This window comes from Pleurodeles waltl, chromosome 10 (assembly GCF_031143425.1).
Source record: "Pleurodeles waltl isolate 20211129_DDA chromosome 10, aPleWal1.hap1.20221129, whole genome shotgun sequence".
Taxonomy (NCBI): domain Eukaryota; kingdom Metazoa; phylum Chordata; class Amphibia; order Caudata; family Salamandridae; genus Pleurodeles; species Pleurodeles waltl.
Window position 1 is genome coordinate 172,475,228 of NC_090449.1, and position 16,049 is coordinate 172,491,276.

The window sequence follows — 16,049 nt, forward strand, 5'->3', positions numbered from 1 at the left end:
TTTCTTCCAAATTTGGTGTATATCTGTCCAGTGGTTCGGGCTGTAGTCATGTTGAAAACTCCTATGGGAATTAACATTGGAGACGTATGTTTTTTTACCTCCTTTTTTCCCCCCACTTGACAGATCACCTTAAACTTTCAGTGTGCAACAAGAATCATCAGGGTACATTTTTGGGGGGAAACTTTGTGAAGTTGAACGGTGCCAAAGATATAGGGAAGTCAAAAAACACTTTTTCTATGGCAACATGGTCCTAACCATACTACCTACTGGTGACTGCCAGTAGATAATATATATATATATTCACTGAAAAAGACAAAGGTTATAGGGGCATAACATAGAAACTCAGCAGTTGTAGTTATACTCATATTTATTCTTAAGTTAAACTATGACTCATTGCGCAAAGTTACTTTCCAGAATGAGTTATAGTTTCTTCAGTAATGTATAACTATTAGTGTAACTAAAACTGCTCAATTTTTATGGGTCTGTATAGGGAAAACTTCAACCTAACTATAACAACCCTATATAACCTTTGTTTTTTTCAGTGAATTTTTATGGGTTTTGTTCATGCACTTGTTAATATTTCTGTCAGGTTGTGGCCAGCAGCCAATGAAGGCCAATCAGGGCCTTGCTTTTCCACAGGATCTGAGGAAAATCCTTGAATTTGCATATCAGCTAAATACAAGGGCTATTTTTTGCACATCAGGATTCACTAAGGGACCCCTCCATATTTTCTATGGGGGAAGGATATCTGTATCCTGACTCCTTATATGTTTTTACACATTTTTTTTTCCAACTCCCACCCAGGCAATGCAAGAAACAAAAGGGTGGCCAGACCTGTTCTGCCAGGTTGCAGCCAGTCAATCAGGGCCTTGCTTTGCCTCCGAATCTGCAGAGGATCTAAGGAGGATCTGCATCCCTATGTATACAAATTTAGTTTTCATTTAATTACTATAAAAGTACTGAACAGATTTACACCACATCACAAAAGGGTGCTAGATTTCCAACAAATTTGGTGTAAATTTGTCCAGTGGTTCAGGATGCAGTCGTGTTCAAAATCCCCATAGAAATTAACATGAGGTAAATTCTTTTAGGGCTCCCCCTTTTTTCAGCCCCCTGCTTGACTGATCACCTTGAAACTTTCTAGACAGCAGTTGAAGTGAGCGCTGAATTTTTTTGAAAGTATAGTGAGTAGGTTATATATATATATATATATATATATATATATACATACACACACACAGATATACATGTATATATATTCACTAAAAAATCATAGGCTACTGGGACATTATAGGTAAGAAATGGAATTTAAAAAAACCTCAGAAATTCACAAAAAAAAGCTACAGAGACATTTTTGTTAGGTTCACATTTTGCACACACAATACCATAGAAATTCAGCACTTATAGTGTTATCTCAAGTAACTCTAACTCATGCCCTAAGGTATCTGTACGTCGTGCCCCTGCCATGCACATTTTTCTCATCAATAATTTTGTAGCAAATGTGGCCAAGATATTATGAGTATGCCATAGAAGATGTTATAAATGTTGTAATATGTGGGGTAATTAGTAGTGCACAGTGAGTGCACGAGTTAAAGTTACCTTAGGGCACGAGTACTTGAGATAACTCGAACTATAAGTGCTGGATTTCTATGATTTTGTGTGTGTAAAATGTGAACCTAACTATGAACTTGTATCATATGTATTTCAGTGAATTTCTATGTTTTTTTAATGCAGTGGGAATGAGGTGCAGGACCTGAATTTCTACATTTTTAAAATGCAGCAGGACATTGGCCGCATCAAGCTAACCATAAGCCGTGCACAGTCTTTGTCTGTGCGCTGCATGGGGTTGACCATAGGGCCTGCAGCAAACCCCCACACGCAACCAACTCCACATGCCCCACCTCCTCAGGTTGTATTACGGCCCCGGGAACCCCATCACCTTGGGTCTGGTCTTATTGTAAATGAGGAGGGGGCACACAGCCCCGCTACCCAGGCTGTTTTATGGGCATGGGACCCAATTTCCCACGAGGGCCAAACCATATTTACTAGTGGGAAGGAGGAGCATGCTTAGTTGCCTTGGATTAGTTCAAGAAGTTGGGGGGACTTGTCTTTTACAGAAGTGGAGCTTCAACTGGGTCATCTGCTATGTTTATATTTATAAGAGCATCCCATTGAGCTCCCACCAAGCAAAAACAAACAGCTATGTCCCTGGAGTGGGCACACTGGGACATAGCAGGAGCTGTACATGGAGGGTAGTGGTTCCTAGGGCCATGAGTGGCTCCATGAAGGGGGCTGTGTGACCCCCCTCCAACAAGCATAGCCCCAGGCAAGATGGTGGTCCACTGGGCTGCGGGGGGGGCTGGGCGACCCTCCTGCACCCACTTTAATTATTGCTTTAGGGAGGTGACGTTCCCTGGGGCTGTGGAGGGCTGGGTGGCCCCCGCATACATAATTTTATTTGCCCCGGGAAGGTGTCGGCCCCTGGGAAAGCAGGGGGGACGGGCAGCTCTCCGCATTAAAATATGAATGCCCTCAGGACTTGGCCCACCCAGGGGCTACAGTTAAACAGGCACTTGTTTTTATTTATTTTTGTGCTGCAAATTTGCAAATTATACAATTTTGCCTCAAATAAGGTAGCTATAACTCACACCCTCACCTTGTATTGCTAAATACCCCACATATTACAGAAGTCATGACACCTGTTATAATGTCTTTAAAAGTGGAAATGAAACATTAGCAATCATATTTTTGAAGAAAGAACTGTGCATTGTGGGGGCATGAGTTATGGTTTTCTACGAGTCAATTCAGAACCTAACTATATTGCCCCTGTAACCTTTGTTTTTTTAGATAGATAGATAGATAGATAGATAGATAGATAGATAGATAGATAGATAGATAGATAGATAGATAAATCAATAGATAGATAGATATATAGATATCCACCAGGAAGGCTCCCTCCAGGATGGGATGTTCCCAATCACACAGGAAAGAAGAAGAGCAGCCAAGGGAGTGAACTTGACGAAAATCCAGTGCAGCAAATAGAGAAACACTGTTCAACACAAGGTACTCCAAAGTTAATCTGTTTATTGTCAAATCATCATAGAGTCAAAGCCTTGATCAGATGACCAGAACACTGTGTTAAATCACCTTATTCAGTGCATTCACATAGGAGAGGTGTTAGACCTGACAGCCATGGGGTGATCATCCCTCAACTTTTTGCCTGCCTCCCTCCACTTATCTGACACTGTTTTTGCTGGTTTTAGGATTCTACACACCTTACAAAGCTAACCATTGCTAAAGTGCATATGCTCTAGCCTTTAAACATGGTAACATTGGTTCATCTCCAAAGGACACATTTGATATACATATGAGTCCCTTGTAAAGTGCACTACATGTGCCCAGGGCCTGTAAATTAAATGCTACTAGTGGGCATGAAGCACTAATTGTGCCATTCACATGAGTAGCTCCTTAACCATGTCTCAGGCCTGCCATTGCAAGGGCTGGGTGTACAGTTTCACTGACACTTCGGCATGGCATTTAAAAGTACTTGCCAAGCCTTAAACTCCCTTTTTTCTACATATAAATCACCCCTATGGTAGCCCTTGACAACCCATAGGGCAGGGTACTATGTAGGTTAAAGGAAGGACATGTACATATGTGTTTTATATGGCCTGGTAGTGAAAACATCCTAAATTCGTTTTCCACTACTGCGAGGCTTACTCCTTTCATACACTAGCATGAGGACTGCCCTCATATACTTTTTGAGTGGTAGATTCTGATCTGAAAGCCTGCAGTGCAGCTAAGAAATCACTGCACAGCTGACCAGAACGATGCAGCTCCGACTTCTCGACTGGAAATTAGATGCAGTGCCTACATTGTGATGGAAAATTTGACGCATTGCCTACCGGATCTATCCAGTGCCTGATCCTTCTTCCAGCATGTCAAGAATTTTCAACCCATTGTCACTGGGTGTCAAAATATCCCCACGTTGCAGTGAGCAACCGAGACTGCGTGCCGAAAAAGTGTGCAAACCCCCTGCAGGGTGGACAGAAATGACGCATCATCTATGCAGCGTCGGAAATCCAGAGCAAAACCTTATTTTTCCATGCATATCACCTCTTCTGCGGTCTCTGTGCATCGTTATTTTTTACCCGTATCAGGTACTGTGTGTAACAAACAAACAACTGTTTATTTTTAAGGATTTAGGGGGTCATTCTGACCCTGGCGGTAATTACCGCCAGGGCCGGGGTCTGCGGGAGCACCGCCAACAGGCTGGCGGTGCTCCTTTGGGCATTCTGACCGCGGCGGTACAGCCTAAGACTAAACTTCTACCACGTCTATCAGCAATTTACCAGACTGTATCCTTGACTGAAGCACAGAGCGAGCAAGAATGTATTGTTTGAGAACTTCAGTGCTGAAATAAGCTAAACAGTGTGATAGAAGAAAATAAAACAAGACCGTGAAACTGGTTATTGTAAAATAACAGTGCGAGGCTAAATAAAATGCATCTAGGGCAAAGTTCACAGAGGCCTAATACTTTAAGCAAACGCGCAGAAAGCTACATTACAAATAGCTACACTACACCGGTATGGGGCTGATCGCAACCAATATACTGGCCACTGTAACTGAGCCACAGCACAGTATAGCTCAAAATTAGGGCTACCAAGGCCACCTTCCTGTAATGGACAGCAAAGTCCGGTGAGTGCAATACATCTTCAGCTTGTTCCCCATATGAGTTCTACTAGTAGCATATTGAGATCTGTAAAAAAATTGCTTTTAAAGCACAACAGGTAGTGCCATCAAAAAGTACAGTAATTTTGGGAGTATGAGCATCTTACACATTGCTACCTGCCCAGCGGGGGAAAGTAGTAATGAGAGCCAAAACAGGGGGGAACCTCAGATTGAGTTTAACCCTCTGCCCACATTTCCCTCAGTGTCTGAGTAGAAAATCCAGGTGCCCAGGTATTTGAACATGTCGAATTGCCAGGAAAGGCAAGCAAGAGGTAACACTCCTCTTTCACACTCAAGAATATGGCAAAGGGGAAACAAGCATGACATGGGCCGATTCACCTTAAGGCAAACTAACACTCCAAAGACATCTAGGGCAAACATCACACCTGGGAGTGATGTTTCGACGTTCCACAAATAGATGAGGGCATGATCCGTATATAAGGAGATCATGTGCTGAGTATCATGCGACTCAATCCTCCATTGACAAGCCCTCAGGCATAACATACATGCCAGGGTTTCCGTAACCAGAGCAAAAATCACGAGGGGGAGAGAGGACAGCCCTGTCTGGTACTGCGCTGGATATCAAAACACTCTAGATTAGTTGTCCCATCTTAACTTGTGCCAGAGGTTGTCCATAAAGAGCGTGGAGTTACTGAAGATAACCCAGACCAAAGTGCATCCCTTCCAAGGTTGTGAATAAGAAGCCCCATCCCAGATTATTGAATGCCCTTTCTATGTCAAAAGAAACTGCTACTGGGGTTTCGGATCCTGTGCAGCAGTCGGAGAAAGCAACTGATATTGAGGAAGGTATTATGTCAGGTGATGAACCCATTTGGATCCGGGTGTACCAATGCAGTAATCATTGGTAATAGTCACTTAACCAGTATCTTCTCAAGTATTTTATCATCTAAATGTATTAGAAATAGTGGCCTGTATGACCAGACATCTAGTGCGTCCCGGCCAGGTTAGACAGAACCACAATCAAGGTTTCTTGGTGGGTGTCCAGAAGACGACCCCTTTCCCATGCCTCATTATACGTCTCTAGTAGGCGAGGGGACAGTGGAGGACTGTATGCAGTATAGTATATGATGGGTAGCTCATCAATGCCAGGAGCCTTGTTGTGAGCTGATGTGTAATAGCCAAACAGATCTCTTTCAGCTGAAGAGGAATAGCAAGCTCTTCACATTGTAAGGAGTTTAAATGAGGAAGGGAAAGGAAGTAAAGTCCTTGCAAAAATTCTAGTGTTGCCTGTGTGGAAGGGTTACCGCTACTAGCATACAGGGACCGACATTAAGCCAAAAAGGAATCATTAATGGCAGCCTATGTGTTAATATTACATCCCCTCTCTAGCTTCAGGGCAGCAATCAGCAAATGCATCTGGTCTTCCCAGGCTAGCCATAGCATTAAGCAGCCCGCTCTGTCCCTTTTTCCATTGAATCTGGCAAGGTACTTTTCATAGTCCAGTTTCTCCAAGGGTGCCTTGAGGTCCCAGTGCTATCACCTCAAGGTCCTGAGTCATTTCGCCTCCATCACCCACAATTGTACACCTGTCTCTATCTGTTTCAGTTCCCTATCTTGTGCCACGAGGTCCCTCCACAGAGTCTGACGAATCCCCCATTTTGGGGAAATGCACCCTACCCCTAATACCATCTTGCGGGCATTCCGTTCTATCTCCCAAAGGGAGGTGTATCCCAAGTCTGCAGCAAAATATTTAGCAGTGTGTGTCACCAGGGCCTTGCAAAAAGGGGTGTCCTGGAGCACCTCTGTTTGTAGCCCCCGGTTGTAATGCAGGGGCTGGTCTTACCCCACCACACAACGTAAATATCAACAAGATATTTTCAGATGACGTACGTGCTAAACATTCTGTATACTGAATTGGGGCCAAGTGCACCTCCGCAGAGTAACAGATCTAATTTGGTGTGAAGATGGTGAACCGGTGAGTAAAAGGAGAACTTGTGTTCCTCTGGGTGTTGGAGATGTCAGTCATCATGCAAATGGGCAAGAGCTAGCCAACCTGGGAAGTGTTTAGTCAGCCTATGCCATTCTGCACTTGGCAGCAGCAAGGAGAATTTATCCTAGTCAATGTCTGGGACACAGTTGAAGTCCCTACCCCAAATAGCAGAGCGATGCATATCAATAAGGAGGGCTGGCATAAGTCCATCCAGAAATGCGTAGTGGCCCACATTTGGGGCTTAGACAGTGCACAGTGTAAAGGCCATACCATGTAAGTGGCCCTTCACTACTACATATCTACCTTCTCAATCCACTTTGTGAACGGCTGTTACATAGAGCTCCCCTCGTGTATTCCAACATTATCATTCCATATACCTGTCCCCTCCATTTTACCCGAAGTTTGTGTAATTCCGTTGCTGTCATGTGTGTCTCCTGTAACAGATCTCTGTTTGTGTGGCGCCTCTTCAAATATGTGTGCATTTGATGCTGTCTGGTAGGAGTGGCTATGCCCCTCACATTCCAGGTCAGAAGGTTACATTGAAGTGTGTGAAACCTTGTAGATGTGGCCCAGCTTTGTGTGGGTGTGGTCAGGTGATTTAAATGATCCCCTGGTGTGGTGGCACTACCCCTCATTAGTCCCAATATGTGGGCTCTGTGTGCTGCCTGCAGGGACAGGATGAACGTAACACTGAGTCTCCAATAACATACTAACAATACAAAACAAGAACCATCCCCTCCCTTCCCAACCTCCCTGCCCGAACACCAACTGATACTTAGCCATTACAAAAACATCTAGAGTAATATATGCATAAATGAAATAACAGAAAATATCGAGTTTATTATTGTATTCTGAGGTGCATGACATCTGGCATCTGTGGTGTCCATTTCTGTTCGGCCTGGCATAATAGTCAGGGTAGTTTCCACGCAGCCAACCTCCCTACATCCCACCAAATCCTGTCTGGCTAAGGAATCTGGCTGTGGGGCTTACCACACTTGTGAGTTCCAGTCCTTCACAGCATGTCATCTGCCAAACATGGAATTAGCTCTAAGCCGCCGCAGTCCAATCTGGTGCATCTGGCGAGTCATTTGTGTCCCAACCAGTGATGGAGGTGCGACCCGGCTGCAGCACCATGAAGGGAGCATATCTGCTACAATCTGGAGGTAGGATGTTGTCTAGGTTTCTTTGGGTGGTATTGGTGTGACTTCATAACCAGCCAGTCTGACTCCTACTCACTCGCATTAAGTGGTGATGCAAGGCACTTGGCGTGTAGCCATGTCCCCGCGTCCTCTGGAGTCAAGATGAAGAAGGCCTTACCCCTCACAATGACCATAAGTTTGGCAGGGAAGAGGAGTGCATATGTGAGATCAAGTCTCCTCAACGTTGCTGCACCTCTGCTGTGAAGTTCAGAAATGCAGTGAGGTTAATGCATTTGAATTGCCAGTGGCCCTTTGTCTGAAGAATTGAAGAATCAGGTCTCTGTCCCTGAAGATCATGAGGCATGGTCACACTGGGCACAGTGGAGCCGGGCAGAGGAGGATGGCCCAGCAGGCGGTGTGCCCACTCAATTGAGAAATGTTTGGGCACCTTTTCGGACAGCACCATTGTTTCCAGCCTTGGTTTAAGGAAGAACTTCAAAGTGGGACCCTTTGTGCGCTCCTTTGCATCCTCTGCCCTGCGCTGTAGGGTTTTGTTATCTATCGGCATTCCAAGAATCTGCAATTATAGTTCCTTCACTGTGGGATTCAGTGAAATCCGTGTGAGTGTTTGAGTTGGTCTATGAGTGGGTGTGAGAGTGCTACTATAAGTGAATGTATTAGTGTATGAATGACTTTGTTTTTTTTGTTGTCTCCGATATTTGGCAAATCATCACAACGTTACATGGGGGGCGTTGAGAGTCACAACATATTCAAGTATATAGTGCAGTGTAAAAAAAAATAATAACATAATTTTACCCTGACAGACCCCTATAACACAGCTCTGGAGTCAGGGTACCTCCACACTGACCCCTTATGCCACTAAATTATTTTATTTTTCAGCACTGGGGACCATGTCCATCTACCAAAAATGGTGGCTGCAACTTTCTAGTCAGTTTGGGGCTTGCCAATCACAGCATTTCTGTTGGCACATGTATTTGCAGATGCGGCATGATCCTAGCAAAAACGTCACGACGGATTCATGGCCCTAGATATACAAATTTATTTCCCCTTTAATTTCTCAAAAACTACTGAACAGATTTACACCAAATATGCAAAAGAGTAATCTGGGTACCAAAACCTACCTTTTCTTCCAAATTTGGTGTATATCTGTCCAGTGGTTCGGGCTGTAGTCATGTTGAAAACTCCTATGGGAATTAACATTGGAGACGTATGTTTTTTTACCTCCTTTTTTCCCCCCACTTGACAGATCACCTTAAACTTTCAGTGTGCAACAAGAATCATCAGGGTACATTTTTGGGGGGAAACTTTGTGAAGTTGAACGGTGCCAAAGATATAGGGAAGTCAAAAAACACTTTTTCTATGGCAACATGGTCCTAACCATACTACCTACTGGTGACTGCCAGTAGATAATATATATATATATTCACTGAAAAAGACAAAGGTTATAGGGGCATAACATAGAAACTCAGCAGTTGTAGTTATACTCATATTTATTCTTAAGTTAAACTATGACTCATTGCGCAAAGTTACTTTCCAGAATGAGTTATAGTTTCTTCAGTAATGTATAACTATTAGTGTAACTAAAACTGCTCAATTTTTATGGGTCTGTATAGGGAAAACTTCAACCTAACTATAACAACCCTATATAACCTTTGTTTTTTTCAGTGAATTTTTATGGGTTTTGTTCATGCACTTGTTAATATTTCTGTCAGGTTGTGGCCAGCAGCCAATGAAGGCCAATCAGGGCCTTGCTTTTCCACAGGATCTGAGGAAAATCCTTGAATTTGCATATCAGCTAAATACAAGGGCTATTTTTTGCACATCAGGATTCACTAAGGGACCCCTCCATATTTTCTATGGGGGAAGGATATCTGTATCCTGACTCCTTATATGTTTTTACACATTTTTTTTTCCAACTCCCACCCAGGCAATGCAAGAAACAAAAGGGTGGCCAGACCTGTTCTGCCAGGTTATAGCCAGTCAATCAGGGCCTTGCTTTGCCTCCGAATCTGCAGAGGATCTAAGGAGGATCTGCATCCCTATGTATACAAATTTAGTTTTCATTTAATTACTATAAAAGTACTGAACAGATTTACACCACATCACAAAAGGGTGCTAGATTTCCAACAAATTTGGTGTAAATTTGTCCAGTGGTTCAGGATGCAGTCGTGTTCAAAATCCCCATAGAAATTAACATGAGGTAAATTCTTTTAGGGCTCCCCCTTTTTTCAGCCCCCTGCTTGACTGATCACCTTGAAACTTTCTAGACAGCAGTTGAAGTGAGCGCTGAATTTTTTTGAAAGTATAGTGAGTAGGTTATATATATATATATATATATATATATATATATATATATATATATATACATACACACACACAGATATACATGTATATATATTCACTAAAAAATCATAGGCTACTGGGACATTATAGGTAAGAAATGGAATTTAAAAAAACCTCAGAAATTCACAAAAAAAAGCTACAGAGACATTTTTGTTAGGTTCACATTTTGCACACACAATACCATAGAAATTCAGCACTTATAGTGTTATCTCAAGTAACTCTAACTCATGCCCTAAGGTATCTGTACGTCGTGCCCCTGCCATGCACATTTTTCTCATCAATAATTTTGTAGCAAATGTTGCCAAGATATTATGAATGATGCCATAGAAGATGTTATAAATGTTGTAATATGTGGGGTAATTAGTAGTGCACAGTGAGTGCACGAGTTAAAGTTACCTTAGGGCACGAGTACTTGAGATAACTCGAACTATAAGTGCTGGATTTCTATGATTTTGTGTGTGTAAAATGTGAACCTAACTATGAACTTGTATCATATGTATTTCAGTGAATTTCTATGTTTTTTTAATGCAGTGGGAATGAGGTGCAGGACCTGAATTTCTACATTTTTAAAATGCAGCAGGACATTGGCCGCATCAAGCTAACCATAAGCCGTGCACAGTCTTTGTCTGTGCGCTGCATGGGGTTGACCATAGGGCCTGCAGCAAACCCCCACACGCAACCAACTCCACATGCCCCACCTCCTCAGGTTGTATTACGGCCCCGGGAACCCCATCACCTTGGGTCTGGTCTTATTGTAAATGAGGAGGGGGCACACAGCCCCGCTACCCAGGCTGTTTTATGGGCATGGGACCCAATTTCCCACGAGGGCCAAACCATATTTACTAGTGGGAAGGAGGAGCATGCTTAGTTGCCTTGGATTAGTTCAAGAAGTTGGGGGGACTTGTCTTTTACAGAAGTGGAGCTTCAACTGGGTCATCTGCTATGTTTATATTTATAAGAGCATCCCATTGAGCTCCCACCAAGCAAAAACAAACAGCTATGTCCCTGGAGTGGGCACACTGGGACATAGCAGGAGCTGTACATGGAGGGTAGTGGTTCCTAGGGCCATGAGTGGCTCCATGAAGGGGGCTGTGTGACCCCCCTCCAACAAGCATAGCCCCAGGCAAGATGGTGGTCCACTGGGCTGCGGGGGGGGCTGGGCGACCCTCCTGCACCCACTTTAATTATTGCTTTAGGGAGGTGACGTTCCCTGGGGCTGTGGAGGGCTGGGTGGCCCCCGCATACATAATTTTATTTGCCCCGGGAAGGTGTCGGCCCCTGGGAAAGCAGGGGGGACGGGCAGCTCTCCGCATTAAAATATGAATGCCCTCAGGACTTGGCCCACCCAGGGGCTACAGTTAAACAGGCACTTGTTTTTATTTATTTTTGTGCTGCAAATTTGCAAATTATACAATTTTGCCTCAAATAAGGTAGCTATAACTCACACCCTCACCTTGTATTGCTAAATACCCCACATATTACAGAAGTCATGACACCTGTTATAATGTCTTTAAAAGTGGAAATGAAACATTAGCAATCATATTTTTGAAGAAAGAACTGTGCATTGTGGGGGCATGAGTTATGGTTTTCTACGAGTCAATTCAGAACCTAACTATATTGCCCCTGTAACCTTTGTTTTTTTAGATAGATAGATAGATAGATAGATAGATAGATAGATAGATAGATAGATAGATAGATAGATAGATAGATAGATAAATCAATAGATAGATAGATATATAGATATCCACCAGGAAGGCTCCCTCCAGGATGGGATGTTCCCAATCACACAGGAAAGAAGAAGAGAAGCCAAGGGAGTGAACTTGACGAAAATCCAGTGCAGCAAATAGAGAAACACTGTTCAACACAAGGTACTCCAAAGTTAATCTGTTTATTGTCAAATCATCATAGAGTCAAAGCCTTGATCAGATGACCAGAACACTGTGTTAAATCACCTTATTCAGTGCATTCACATAGGAGAGGTGTTAGACCTGACAGCCATGGGGTGATCATCCCTCAACTTTTTGCCTGCCTCCCTCCACTTATCTGACACTGTTTTTGCTGGTTTTAGGATTCTACACACCTTACAAAGCTAACCATTGCTAAAGTGCATATGCTCTAGCCTTTAAACATGGTAACATTGGTTCATCTCCAAAGGACACATTTGATATACATATGAGTCCCTTGTAAAGTGCACTACATGTGCCCAGGGCCTGTAAATTAAATGCTACTAGTGGGCATGAAGCACTAATTGTGCCATTCACATGAGTAGCTCCTTAACCATGTCTCAGGCCTGCCATTGCAAGGGCTGGGTGTACAGTTTCACTGACACTTCGGCATGGCATTTAAAAGTACTTGCCAAGCCTTAAACTCCCTTTTTTCTACATATAAATCACCCCTATGGTAGCCCTTGACAACCCATAGGGCAGGGTACTATGTAGGTTAAAGGAAGGACATGTACATATGTGTTTTATATGGCCTGGTAGTGAAAACATCCTAAATTCGTTTTCCACTACTGCGAGGCTTACTCCTTTCATACACTAGCATGAGGACTGCCCTCATATACTTTTTGAGTGGTAGATTCTGATCTGAAAGCCTGCAGTGCAGCTAAGAAATCACTGCACAGCTGACCAGAACGATGCAGCTCCGACTTCTCGACTGGAAATTAGATGCAGTGCCTACATTGTGATGGAAAATTTGACGCATTGCCTACCGGATCTATCCAGTGCCTGATCCTTCTTCCAGCATGTCAAGAATTTTCAACCCATTGTCACTGGGTGTCAAAATATCCCCACGTTGCAGTGAGCAACCGAGACTGCGTGCCGAAAAAGTGTGCAAACCCCCTGCAGGGTGGACAGAAATGACGCATCATCTATGCAGCGTCGGAAATCCAGAGCAAAACCTTATTTTTCCATGCATATCACCTCTTCTGCGGTCTCTGTGCATCGTTATTTTTTACCCGTATCAGGTACTGTGTGTAACAAACAAACAACTGTTTATTTTTAAGGATTTAGGGGGTCATTCTGACCCTGGCGGTAATTACCGCCAGGGCCGGGGTCTGCGGGAGCACCGCCAACAGGCTGGCGGTGCTCCTTTGGGCATTCTGACCGCGGCGGTACAGCCGCGGTCAGAAACGGAAAGTCGGCGGTGTACCGCCGACTTTCCGCGCCGCCATGGGGGATTCCGACCCCCTCACCGCCATCCTGTTCCTGGCAGTTTTGACCGCCAGGAACAGGATGGCGGTGAGGGGTGTCGTGGGGCCCCTGGGGGCCCCTGCAGTGCCCATGCCAATGGCATGGGCACTGCAGGGGCCCCCGTAAGAGGGCCCCACTTTGAATTTCAGTGTCTGCTCAGCAGACACTGAAATTCGCGACGGGTGCTACTGCACCCGTCGCACACCTTCCACTCCGCCGGCTCCATTCGGAGCCAGCTTTATCGTGGAAGGGTGTTTCCCACTGGGCTGGCGGGCGGCCTTTTGGCGGTCGCCCGCCAGCCAAGTGGGAAACCCAGAACGACCGCCGCGGTCTTCTGACCGCCGCGGTCTTCTGACCGCGGTACGGTCTTCTGGCGGTCACAGCCCCTTAGACTCTTTTAAGCCTTTTAAAAGTGATATTTAACTTCTGCTTATTGGATCTTTGTCGTTTTGACATTATTTTATTCAGATAAATATCTATTTTTCTAATCCTGTGTGGTGTGTTTTTGCAGTGTTTTCACTGTGTTACTGTATGATTATTGCAGAAATACTTTACACATTGCCTTCCAAGTTAAGCCTGACTGCTCAGTGCCAATTTACCACAGGGTGGGCACAGGATAATTTGGATTGTGTTGTGACTTACCCTGACTAGGATTGTGGTGCCTACTTGTACAAGGGTGTATATCTCTGCCAACTAGGGAGCCCATTTCTAACAAGTGGGACAGCCTGGTTCTCAATGGGTACATGAAAACTATCATCCGTCTTAAGACTGAGTGGAATAACATGAAACAAATGCAAATAGTAGGTTGGCATTACATTACAGAGTACATAGACAGCTTCCAGTAATTAAATAACAGTCAGGAGGTAAGAGATAAATCAATAGTAATGGTGAAATTAACAAAGGGAGGAAAGGCACATTGGGGAACATGATCTCAAATAGTTTCTAACAAAGTAAAATGGTGAAGTACCCTTAGGATGCTAATCATGCACCTGGGAGAATGTAAAGAGGTTAAGGAACAGTATGTACAGTTCATCAGTATGATAAACGCAAAAAGCAAACTATAATAAAAAAAATCTGACAGAAATGAACAAACTAGAAGAAGAATGTAAACTGTGTAAACAATGCAACTGTCACAGGGACTCTGAGGACTATGAACGAGGAAGAATCCTTACATTTAATAGGAAATAGAACCATGGTCTTCTAGTACTGATCTCAGCAGAGCTCAGTATGATACAAATCTTTCAGAAAAAGATTCAAACACAGGAGGTGATACCGATCTATCAGATGTTGGCAAGGGAAACAGGAACCCTGGAGCCTCTAAAACACAGCCGGCTCCTTTTTTAGAGGAATACCTCCTCCAGAGAATAAAATAGATTCTGTTAGAAATGGGGTCTTTGGTTGGCAGTCAGGTCACCCCCTGTCCATGCAAGGACCATCACTCTTGTCATGGTAAGTCACACACAATTTGTGCAATAAATCATGCAATAACACAGTATAACACTACACATATACATCACACAGTGTTTAGAAAAATATATAATATTTATCTGGTTAAATGCAGGTCAAAACGATTAAGATTCAATAAGTACACATGGAAATATCACTTAAGAAATGATATAAAGAGTCTTTAGTTCTTAAAAAGCAATAAATGTCTCTTGCAAGCACAAAGTACCTGGTTTGCGTTCTCAGCAAGGGACCGCAGAGGAGGAGTTGCATGGAAAACGGCGCACACAGACGATGCGTTGTTGAGTTTTCACGCAGGGTAGGCTTTGCATCGATTTCCAGCATGTAGACTGGGATCCTCTTTGGGCTGCAGGGTTTTTGGACGCCCCGGGGACAATGCGTTGAAATCCTGGGAATGCAGGATGAAGTCACAGCCCCCTGCATCAAGTCCTGCAAGAGGAGCCCAGCTGGCCAGTGTCCAGTGCCATTTGAGGATTCTGACCAGATTCTGGTAACTGTAGTCCCAACTTCCAAGGAGCAAATCAGAGCTTTTGGAACCTTGAAACTAGTTTGTGGAAACTTCAAGGACCCAAAAGGGAAGAAGATCCAGAAGTTTGGAGATGTTTAGAGCAACTGTTGTAGAAAAGCTCTATAAGTTGAAAAGGTGCATTGTGGAAGTTGTAGTCCCAGACCCCCCACGAGGCAAATCAGCGCCTCTTAATCCTTGGCTGGTGCCTTGGACCACTTTCCTGAATCCAAAAACACTTCTGAAAGTAAGTGTAACAGTGTTACAGTGTGGGTGGCATAAACTACAGAATTTGTCCCTATCCAGTGTGACCTTTTTAACCCTTTAGGCGCAATTTGATTCTAAGCACTAGTTTTACATTTAACATTTAAAAGTTACTATCTCTGGTTCCCTACATTTGATTTTTGTCATTTTGCTGTCATTTTGGAGATACAAATATTTCCTATTTTTATAAATTGGTGTCAGATTTTTATTGTGTGATACATTTTAATTATTTATGTACTGTTTTGTTGATATTAAATGCTTTACACACCTGTCTCCTAAGTTAAGCCTAACTTATCATGGGCCAAGCTACCAAGGGTTGAGAAAGGATTAATTTACCAAGACCTTGAATGAGTTTGTGGCCTATTGCTAAGTGTAGGTACCAACTTGTCCCTACCAATAATCCACTTTCTAAAAAGCATTACAAAAATAGCAAGCATGGG